The 11,214-nt window shown below is 36.4% G+C and overlaps 1 long non-coding RNA gene across 4 annotated transcripts; it reads right to left on the bottom strand.

Moving 5' to 3' along the window:
• Positions 1-118: 118 nt before the first annotated feature.
• Positions 119-10,252, bottom strand: LOC121958040 (uncharacterized). Of its 4 annotated transcripts, none has more exons than XR_015779542.1 (10): positions 10,134-10,252; positions 9,692-9,845; positions 7,808-9,565; positions 7,338-7,467; positions 3,692-7,224; positions 3,182-3,321; positions 1,452-3,044; positions 1,166-1,312; positions 835-1,011; positions 119-666 (listed from the first exon to the last, which is right to left on the bottom strand). It is a non-coding gene; the product is annotated as an uncharacterized LOC121958040 (long non-coding RNA). The 4 variants fall into 4 exon arrangements; XR_015779543.1 differs by having other exon boundaries at positions 839-1,011; XR_015779544.1 differs by having other exon boundaries at positions 835-884.
• Between the last annotated feature and the right edge of the window lie 962 nt (positions 10,253-11,214).

The following is an 11,214-nucleotide window of genomic DNA, read 5'->3' as shown; positions in this document are numbered from 1 at the left end:
TTAAAAACATCCTAAAAATGACAACTTTTTTTGCCCCTTCTCTGAGATTGCTGAGTTTGTTCACTTAATGTACATAAAAAGTGGAACACTTGCCCTTTTATTAAGTATACTCCATGAATCAGGTTGCATAAATGTATTTATTGTTTTCAAAATCATACATATTCTTCCACACATTCTATAAACTACATATGTATGTAGTTTGTGGGGTGGTGGTGGTTGAGGGTGTATTAACTAAACCTGCTTTGTGTTTACATCCTCTGAACTCATCTTTGTATGTGACGACAATAAAGTTTCAAAGGTCTGTCAGCACACAGACCTTTGAAACTTTATTGTCATCACATATGAACTACAGTGTTAGGCCTCCCGGCCTGTTAGATGTCCACGCCTGGGCAGTGAATTTAAGAGGGAGAAATGATCATCAGAGGCTTGATGTCTTCGTTCAGTGGTGACTGAAATGGGCAGACCCAGAACACACTGGAGGAATTCAATAACTCGCCTGGTAAACTTAAAGGGCCCTAAGGGGCACTGGAAAGCATTGCTTGGGAGAGGAACGTCTGGAGTGCTTTGCTCTGCTTGGTGCTCCAGCGAACCCGCCATACGTGAACGGACAACAATGGACAGATGGATGGGTGGATGTATCCATTTTTTTCTTCCTCAGTTCCCTCCCTGTTTTGTAGGAAGTATGTAAAATGTGTAGGGAAAATGTTGCAAAGAAAAAGAACACATTTTTCTTTAGGAAAAATTGTGGAAGAAAAGTAAAAGTTGACAGAAATATCAAAATGAAAAGTAAAGATACCCAAAAAAATCTCAGCGTAACAAAGCATTATTACTTACTTACTGTTACATTACCCTGCTGTCTTCTTTTCAGCTGATTCCTTGTTTTCCTTCAATGACATAAGGCCAAGGATGACAATTACAAAAGCATTGAATCCACACGCCAGTTTAATTTCCATTTTGAGTACACCAGTGACGTTCAGCGCAATAATTCCAATGATCATCTTTGTAACATCTCTGAAAATACAGGAAGAGTAATTAATTAAAGATGAGTTTAGAATTGGCTGAGAATTTTATCTAGCTTCATAAATATCTCACAAGCTATAAAAATAACCACAACGTTACTAACTACTTTCAGTAAATGAATGGCAGGGAATACACGTAAACCTACCCTGAAGAAAGCTCTCTGGTCAGTGCTTAGATTCCAAGAAAGACCAATGAGATTGTTATTGTCACCGTCACGACTTCATAAGATGGAATTATGACATGTGCTGCTTTCACTGATGTCGCACCTCCAAATGTAAACACTAAATTTTTCCTGCAAAATGACAACAACAGAAAGAGATCACCAAAAGGTCAAACTCGGATTTCCACAAAAGAGGGCAGTTTTTAGATGTATATAGCAACAGCATAAGATGTATTAATACAAAGAGATGCACTGTGTCAGCTGTACTCACAGTTGGATTGGATCTATCATCGTGAGAAAAGCCCTCTTTGTTTCAGCAGTTGTGGCTTCAGTGAGATGACTTTTGTCTTGTCAAACTGTACTGAGGAGGCTTTGGAAATAAGCAGGTAATACAACTGGAAAGTGATCAGACAAACAAGACACAGGTGGTAAAAGGAGAGGAACACAGGGATTTGTTAACAACAAGGGTGTGGCAGGGAGCATTAGCGTGGAAAAAACAAGACTTTAATACTGAACAGGAGTGCAGGAAAGATTCTGGGATCAAGGAGGGACTAACGGGACTGATAAAAGACAGGTGTGACCAAAAACAGGCAGGAAACTTGTCCCTTGTTCAGCTGCTGCCTTCAGGCAGACGCTTCTGAATGCCAAATTGTATATTAAACTTGTTCATTTCACTTCATTTCTCCATCAAAACACTATAAGTCACTTTGACCAGAATGCTGCATCATATCTGATTTGGTTACACTTGGTTTTACAGTTTGACAGTGGCCTAGTTTATGCTTTCACTGATTTTATCAGATTTAATTCTGTGAAACAATTGTTTTTATCATTTTTATTATTTATAGGATGAATGAATTCAGGCACATCAATGCAAGTGTTCATATGTAAGATGTTTATGTGTATATGCTGTAAGACGCAGTGGCTTTAGATCAAATTTTCCTGTGGGACAAATAAGTATACCTTAACTGATTAAAACAACCAAAGAGCTAATGTAACAAAGGTCAAACCCTGGAAAGACGAAAACACGAGATTTGTCAAACAAATGAAGCCTATTAAATATGTATGATTGTTGTGAATAAAAAATTCTAAAAAATAAAAAAAAAATACAGCCACAGAATTGCATAAAAAGTTTATGAAAATGCAGGAAAGGAAATGTAATATTACATTTATATTCACAAGAAATAGTCTTCATCTGAATTGCTCCTTTTTTCACAAACTTCCTACAGTGATTGTGTTCAGTATCTGGGTTAATTGTGCATTTTTATCAGTTGTGCTGTACTGTTACTGTTATATGCTGACTAACATATGAAATATCCATAACATGCCTCTATGTTAATGGTTGCCAGCTTATTCAGTGATAGATGAAGAAAAAGGTTGATACCACTGAGATATGAAACACCTACCAACTGGGTTAACCCTTTGAGGGAAAAAACAAACACACATTGTCAGTAAAATGTATCCAGTGTCACTCAGTTCTTTATTTCGTATCTGTTAAATCACTGTTTGTACAATCTGTGGTTCTGTTGTTACATTTAGCCCTGCCTCCTCCCTCAGGTCAGTCCATGCCCAACCGGATGAGGCCTGGTGTATAAATGGAGGTGATGGCCCCTCGACACCCTGGAGCTCCCAATGGCATTACCAAGTATTCTTAACAATTGGTATAGCTTCAAAATACTGTTTACTGTCATTTTTAGTATGGTCAGCCTCTGTGGGTGTGATGACACTATTGTCTACTGTGTCTGTTTCAGTCCCATACATTATACACAGCTCATATTTGTTTTTAATTCAAGTTATGATTCCATCAATGTTTTTGATAGAAGAATGACCTCGTCAGTCAGAGATTCTTTTCCGAGTCATCGTTTTCCTATAAATAAAAAAACAAATTGACACTTGAATGACATTGTGGTTGTGTAACACAGCATTAAAATATAATATAGTATATATTCATTTTTTTTCTCAGACAAAATAAGCTTATTTTAGAGAGATTTTTACACCACTTACCATGATCTTCTACTGCCGCTCCCACTGCCACTGCCACTACCACTACTGCTGTCACTCCAAATATTGCCCATCCCACTGGTCCCATTCCTAGTAATGTACATGCACCAGTCATAACGACTACAAGACCCTTAGATGCAGCCCTAAAAAAACAGCAAAAAAACCCAAAACAGTCAGCATTTAAAGACAGAACAGCGTGACAATTACACAATTTTTTTTTTACCACATTTGGAACTGACATTTTTGTTCCTATTAGGATGATTTGCAAGTGACTATAGACTCAAACATGATGAGACCATCCAATTACAACACTAAAATTGCGTAACAAGTATCAAATTCAAGCCCTGGCCTCATGAGAATATTGCTTTGTTTGTTTAAATATCCAAAAAAAAAACATTCATTAGCTCTAAGCTATAATCTAGTATGGTGCATCAAATGGTAACAATTACATTAATTAATTAATGATATACAAACAGACTCCTATTAGCTATAGCTGAAGGTGAAATAACTTACATCTTATTTCTCTCTTCTCAGTGGGATCAGCTGTATCGTTGAGGTTCAGTGTGAAGTGTGGAGGTTGGTTTCAGTATGATGTGTCTAGCCCTTTTTGTACAGCTGCCAGAAGGGGCAGTGCAATGAACCTGTGCAATGACACTTTCAGTTTCATTCTTACTCAAAAATCCCCTCCATTAAATGGCAAGCCCTTTAGACACTCACCTGCATTGTTGCATTGCAACAATTTACTGGAAAACCCCACTTTAATTCAAATTCAGGAAAAACAACTTGACTTGGTGTTTCAACTGCAAATTAGACACATTTATAAGAATTGTCATATAACCGAGTGGCAGCACGACTAACTTCATTAAAGCACCTTGAATTTATTTTCTGTAAAATCATGAAGAGAAACTGAGACTTGTGGGTGGGAAAAGCAAACATGGAAGGGGAATTTTGTCACACAAGTTATTTGAAGCCAAAAGAAATGCTGCAGCAGCTAAAGTTTTTTCACCTTGTGAGGCTTCGTGTGTCTTCCGTGGAATCATTATGGTGAAATGTGATGCTGGTGAGATCTACTGTAGAGGGAAGTATCACAGAAACTTTCTGTCTTTTTGTATGTCTGTGGAGATTTTTTAACACTGTAACACCACAACTGTGCAAGATGCAGTCATGAAACTTTTCAGGTGTGTAGTTACATCACAATGACGGCTGTGTTTAAAGTTGAGTGTGGCACCAAGGAAGTATGTGGCAGTAAGGAATCTATTAACTTTTATTGCAAATGTCAGTGTACTCCAAACCACCAATGGTCAGTATTAATATTATTATTAGTTTTGTTTGTTTGTTAGTTTTTTGCAGCTAGGAATACCGGTATTTGTGTACATGCATATGTGTGTGTGTGTGTGTGTGTGTGTGTGTGTGTGTGTGTGTGTCTGTGCATGTGTGAGTGTACTTATGTATATACAGTACATGTGTATGTGTGTATATGGATGTACATATATATTTTTATAGAAAGCATATTAACTAAATATTTAAGTTATAGTATATATGATAAATTGTTTAGAAATTAAATTCTATTTTTTAGGACATATTTGGCTACAAATGATATATATAAATACATATATACTGTATTTGTATGTTTATGCATGTATACATGTTGGTATGTGTGTGCATATATATATATACATTATTTCTATTTATTTTGTATTCATGAGTTATGTTTAAGTAAGAAAGCATATGTAGATTTATTAGTTAATGAATAATGGAGAGGGGGTGGGATTTTGTTTTGTTTTGGGGTTTTTTTAATGCACTAATCTTTTGTTGGTTTGTATATTTATGGTCTTGGGGAAAAAAAGGTACGTTCGAAATAAAGATTTCAATCAGTCTGCATTTTGTTTTTATTGCAGAGTTATGACTCTGCTGATGCTTTTGAAGGATAGATACACTTCATTAGACAAATATAATTACAACAAACATTACAGCTAAAGACAGACATGAAACCGCAGAGCACACCACAAAAATATCAGGCTTTGATTATAGGCGATGAAAATGCAGGAAACAAGCACAAACAGACATTTCACAGGAACTTGTTGGCAATGTGCAGTTCCATACACTCTATCTGAGAGGAATAAACTTGTCTGTCAGATTTCCTTTTCTTTGTCCTAAAAAACAGAAAAAAGACTTACTGCCACTTGAAAGTTGAAACATAGATTGTTGAAGTGTAATGTGTAAATTCATATATGTAAATATGGTGCAGTTTTTATTCTTTTTTTTTCTCTTGGAGAGATTGTTGAGTTACTTAACAGGTGTTTGTACACCAGTACTCCTGCTGCCACAACTTCAATAATCAGTAAACCAGTGGTGGTTATAGCCAAGCCCGTAATATTTATGTCATACTAACCTCTCGCCAAAGAAAGAGATTCCCTTAAAAGGAAAGATAATCAGTCAGCGTCTGTCTGTGCAGCATGACACTATTTCATATGTCATGACAGATATTGACGTCCCCATCAGGATGAATTGTTATTACTTTGGTAACCCCCTGGCTTTTTATCTAATGCCATCATCAGGTCATATTTTTAACTTTTATTTTTTAATCTGTATTAGTGTTTGATCACATACCTGCAAAACTACCCCCATGCACATTCAGTTTCATTAAATTAGCTGAAACTTTTCCAAAGCTACTTATAATAAGTGCATTCAACAATGTGGGTAAAACCCCAAAAGTGCAACCTACATTCATGTACATCAACTTCATTGAATATGTTGAATTGCTTCAAGTAGAGACTATAAAAGAAAGAGAATGCTTTTTTTCATTTAGTATTTTACATTATACAGGCAAAGGTGCATATCACACCACCAGTCATACAAACAGCTATCATCTACATATTTGCAGGTAAAATTATTTACAAACTCACAACAACAGCTATCATCGGGATCTTATTTCTCTCTTCTCAGCAGCTTTTTGGGATAAACTATTTCAGACGCAATGTGAAGTTATATGGTTGGTATCAGTTTTTACCTTCAGCCTGTCATGGATAGCTGCGAGAAGAGGCGTGTTATAGCACATTCTAGCAATCGAAAAAAAAAAGTTGATCGGCTTATGTCTTCCAGTTAACAGTTTTAACAGTGGTGGAGGAAGAACTTAAGTGCTTTGTTTAAAAATAGCAATACCACATACAGTCTGAGGAATGAGTAGCTCTTGTTATCTTGTCTATCCTGATGTTATCAAATGTTATGACCATATCTGGAAGTTCACAGGTTTTTAACATACAGGGTTTCTTGTTTTTGTTGTTGTTGTTTTTTGCTGCTAAGGTGTAAAAATTCTGGCATGCATTACTCTTTTGGTTTCATTTTTACTCATTCAAGGTTTGTATGTATGCATTCCAGTCTTCTCACAGAAAACGATACAGGATGTTTCTGTCTAATAACTTTCACTAGTGGGAAAGCGGCCTACCGCCCTCATATTTATGCAAACTGAAATGATAACAACAGACACAACTTGAAAACATATGCAGTCGAATGCAGACAACAGTAAAGAGGGCGAGGTCATCAAATAGTTAACCTACATGAGTTGCAAGTTAAAGTCCAAATCCATTTAGTCTGACTACCTCATCTGTTCAATAACTATCCTTTGAAAACACATGGCTCATCTGTAAGCACCAAAACACGTTTGCATTCAGGTTAAAATGTGTGATGATTTGTTCAAAATGTTTAAAAATGCAGCTGACAGTGAGGAGTCCACAAACTATTAATTGGAATAAATGTTGCAAATGTCAGTGTATTTCAAACCACAGATGGTCTGCAGTTTTTTTTTATTTAAGAGTTATGATTCCATAGACACACTTAGTTGTCAGGAAAATATAATCACAACAAAGACTGTCAAAGACGGACATGGAACAGCAGAGCACCTCATAACATCATGAGGCTTTGATTATAAGGCAACAAAATGCAGGACATGAAAATGATCAGAGTGACGAATCACAGGCACCAGTTGCCACTGCGTGGAGCCATGCAGAGAGGAATTAACTCGTCTGTCAGTATCCCTTTTCTTTTCTCTACAAAAAAAGAAAGAGTTATAGACACTTGAAACTTTAACATTTAAATTTAGCATGTTATTAATTTCTCAGACAAAACAAGATTATTTTGGGGAGATTGTTGCATCACCTACCTTTTGGTTTTGGCTGTACACATACACTCCTACCCCCACTGATGCCACTACTACAACTCCAATAATCGCTAAACCACCGGTGGATATAGTCAAGCCCGAAAGTGAAAAACCACCATAAGAAGCAGCTTGCCTAAAAATGAGTGAGAAACAGGAAGAGTCTGTACTCACTCAGTGCACTGACAATGTTTCATTTCATTTCCGCCATGACATTTGGCACAAATATTTATGTTAACCCCCGGATGAATTATAGTAACATTGACGATCCTCTGACTTTTCATCTAACCCCATCATCGGGGCATATTTTCTTATTTGTATTAGTATAAGTAACAAAACTTTTAAATTCCATTTAACTAGCTGACACCTTTATCTATGTATGATTAGTACATTCAACAATGTGCACATCAACTTCTTCAAATATGCTGAACTGCTTCAAGTACAGGCAATAAGGGACAGAGAGTGAAATTACTTACACACTCACAGCAGTCCCCATCCTCGATATTGTATTTCTCACTTCTCAGTAGCTTAGATTGGCTGTATTATTCAGATGCAATGTCAAGACATGTAATGGGTAGAGTTCTTTGTCTCCGCTCTTAAGATATAAACAGGACGTGCTATGTTAACGCCCTTCCTCCTTGGCTGTACTGGTCTGGAGTCTGCCTGTGTTGAGTTGCTGCTGTTTGAGTTCCTGCTGTCTACCATCTAATGTAATGACAGGCTTTTTTTTTTTTTTTTCATCGACGGAAGGAGCCTCACCATTTGACGCCTAAAAATTCACCAAAAAAAAAAGTTTTTTTTGGTGAATTTTTAGGCGTCAAATGGTGAGGCTCCTCCCGTCGATGATGTCTGCAGAAAAGGGTTTCAAAATGGCCTCCAGAAAGTCATGTGACAAATTTAAACATTGCTATTGGTTTACTTAGAACCCCACCTCTTTTTTAATGCATTTCATCATAACTTGGAATGTATTATCTATGTAGAAGGCTTAAAATGGGGTTGTTGTCATGTGGCAACACTGTACCATAGAGGGTTAAAAAAATTGCTGTGATGGAACAGTGCTCCCCACCAAAGACTGAGAGTTGAAATGTACAGTTGCTAAGTCTATTTATTAAAAGCTTTTTAACTTTTGCAAAGAAGTGTTTCTTTTTTTTTTGGTTATGACTGATTGACAAAACAAATTACAAGGTGAACCTCTCCCTTCTCTTTTTGAGAAATTTAAAAGATGAGATTACACACTGCTCTGAACAAACCGGATTGCTATCTGCCCATTGTTAGCCATACATATCGTTGGCTTTATGATTGTAGATATAGTTTAACATGCAATCTCTTCTCCCCAGAGAATATGTTGCAATAGACACACTCACTGACACGCACAGGCAACGCGCCAGAGGAGATTTGGACGTACCATCCACCCCACATAGTTCAACAGTGCTGTAATGAAGTTTAAGACTGGATTGGATCTGTCATCTAGGGAAAACCCTCTTGTTTTTTTTTTTTTTTTTTTTTTTTTTTTTTTCAGTGAAAAGGCCCTGTCTTATAAAAAGTCCTGAGGCAGTGTTGATCATGAACACGTGATGCATTTGTTTTCTCGTTATATATTTTGTTATCAGTCTGTAGGCAGTTACAGTATCAGGTGTTCCATATAAATTGTGTTCATTTTAGGTCACAGTCTGAAGTCTGCATTATCTTTTAATGAGGCTACCCAATTGGAAGCAGTGGATTTTTTTTATTAGGTTGCATTTTTTATTTTCTTTATGCAATAAAAGTCGATAAAAAAAAAATCTCGACTGACTAATATAACTGAAAACCTCTAAAAGCTAGACTTACTGCCTCGAATTCTTATCAGTTCATTGTTTAGACTAAATGGTGATTGTGCCAAATTTTAAGACATTCTCTAAAGGTGAAAACTAGATTACAATATACACATGCTGCATGCTACGAGTGCACTCTGCAGTTTTTTTGGGCCTAATTTTCAGAACTCAATCAAATGCAAAAAAAATTTGAATAACCCTCTTAAATGATGTGTTCAGAATATCTAAAATGCAGCCGGCGGCAAGGTTTTACAAACTATATGTTGGAATAAATGTGAATGTCAATACAAAAATAAAAACCACAAATTGTCTTCCATCTTTGTCTTTATTCTTTATTGCAGAATACTAACTTCATCAATGTTTCTGCAGTTGATTTTGGAGGAAGGAACTCGACCATCAGCCTTTCTTTTGTTTCTTGTTTTCCTACAAAAAAGAAATTGTGGATTTCTAACATGCTGTTATGTTTAAATTCAACATTTAAATATTGTGCTGTTTATTCATTTATCAGACCAAAACTTCTTCCTGTGGAGAGATTGGCGATTTACTTACCATGAAATGGTCCACGGCCACGACCACTCCCACTCCTACCCCCACTACCGCCACCCCAGCAATCAGCGCGCCACAAAAGGGGGAAATAGCCACGCCCTGCGCTGCAACATTAACAGCCGCCCCTGCAATCCCTAAAGAACAGGCACAGCTTTCCCTACAAAGAAGTAAGAAACAGTCAGCGTAAAAAGTTAGTATGCTAAGTCAAACATTATATCTGCTAAACATCAACTAATTAAACTAAAACATTGTAAACAGTTTTAAATCAAAGCATGAACTTCATGAGAATACTGCTCTGTTTGTTCAAATATGAAATGTAAGTACTGTTTAATTGGCAACTGACACTCTAATGACTCTTAGAAATGAACACTGTCTCTTCATCACTTAGCCACCTACAGAATGCATATAGAACCCAGTAAACAAGAGTTACGATAAAAGTACTTACATAACGCAAGCCATATTGAATATGTTATTTCCCTCCTCTCAGCAGTGTCCTGGGATTATCTGTAATCTTCAGGTTCAATGAAATGTTTTGCAGTTGGTTTCATTTTTACTCATTTCAGCCCCTTATATATGTACAGTTCCCACTCCTACAGCTGTCAGAAGGGGTGGGTTTTAGCTGTTTTTAGCACAATGCAGCAATTTAAAAAATCACTGACTGAACTAGCTGTCTGCCATTTTACGCAGTGGTGGAGAAGATCTCTTATCTAAGTAGCAATACCACAGTTTAAAACAATACTTGTTAAAAGGTAAAAGTCTGGAGTAGCTCTTTATATAATTTTTGTCCTTTTGTTATTCAATATTGTGACCGCATTTAAAAGTTTACAGTTATTTAAAACAAAAAAGTATACATTTGTTCTGGACAATCTACATATCTATTTAGAGATAATGTTGTATGGTTACAGTATATAATGTCTGTGCCATGGTGGAAAACACTGATATGCACTGATTCAGTAACACTGAGCGGTAACTGAGCAGTAACAGTGGCAGCTCTGCTGTCTTTGTTTAAGCACCTTGAGTTTACTTTTTGTTCATCTATCCAGTTGCTGAACACCCTGTACTTTAGTGACGCCTTTACTGAGGTTCAAAAGTGAGATTTAGAATGTGATAAAAGAATGAATATTTCCAAGATGAGATTCCAAAGTGGTCTGAACAAACTTCTTGTTTGTTTTAGCAGTTGTTATGCCAACAGTCAGATGACATTTGTCATGCAGTCCAACAATCCTGAGCCAGTTTTATCATGAACAAGATGATTCTGTGGTTTCCTTCTTTTCTTATCTTATCAGTCTGTAGGAAGTTACAATGGCGGGTGTTCCATATAACTTACTTTCATTTTTGGTTACAGTCTGAAGTCTGCAATATCCATTTAACCAGGGTGGTTCAGCCATCACAGTACAAAAAATAAAGAAATTAACAAAAATCTTGCATTCTTTTATCTGGGTGTTTGCTTTATTATTATGGTTGTTAGCTATGCTGTGTATTTTCATTTATTTTTTCCTTAGCGCTTGTTCTTTTATGTAGTATAT

Source organism: Plectropomus leopardus, chromosome 17 (genome assembly GCF_026936395.1).
Source record: "Plectropomus leopardus strain MGB_pleo_1.0 chromosome 17, ASM2693639v1, whole genome shotgun sequence".
Classification (NCBI taxonomy): Eukaryota; Metazoa; Chordata; class Actinopteri; order Perciformes; family Serranidae; genus Plectropomus; species Plectropomus leopardus.
Note: the sequence above shows the minus strand (reverse complement) of the source record. Positions and strands in the feature narration are given on the sequence as shown.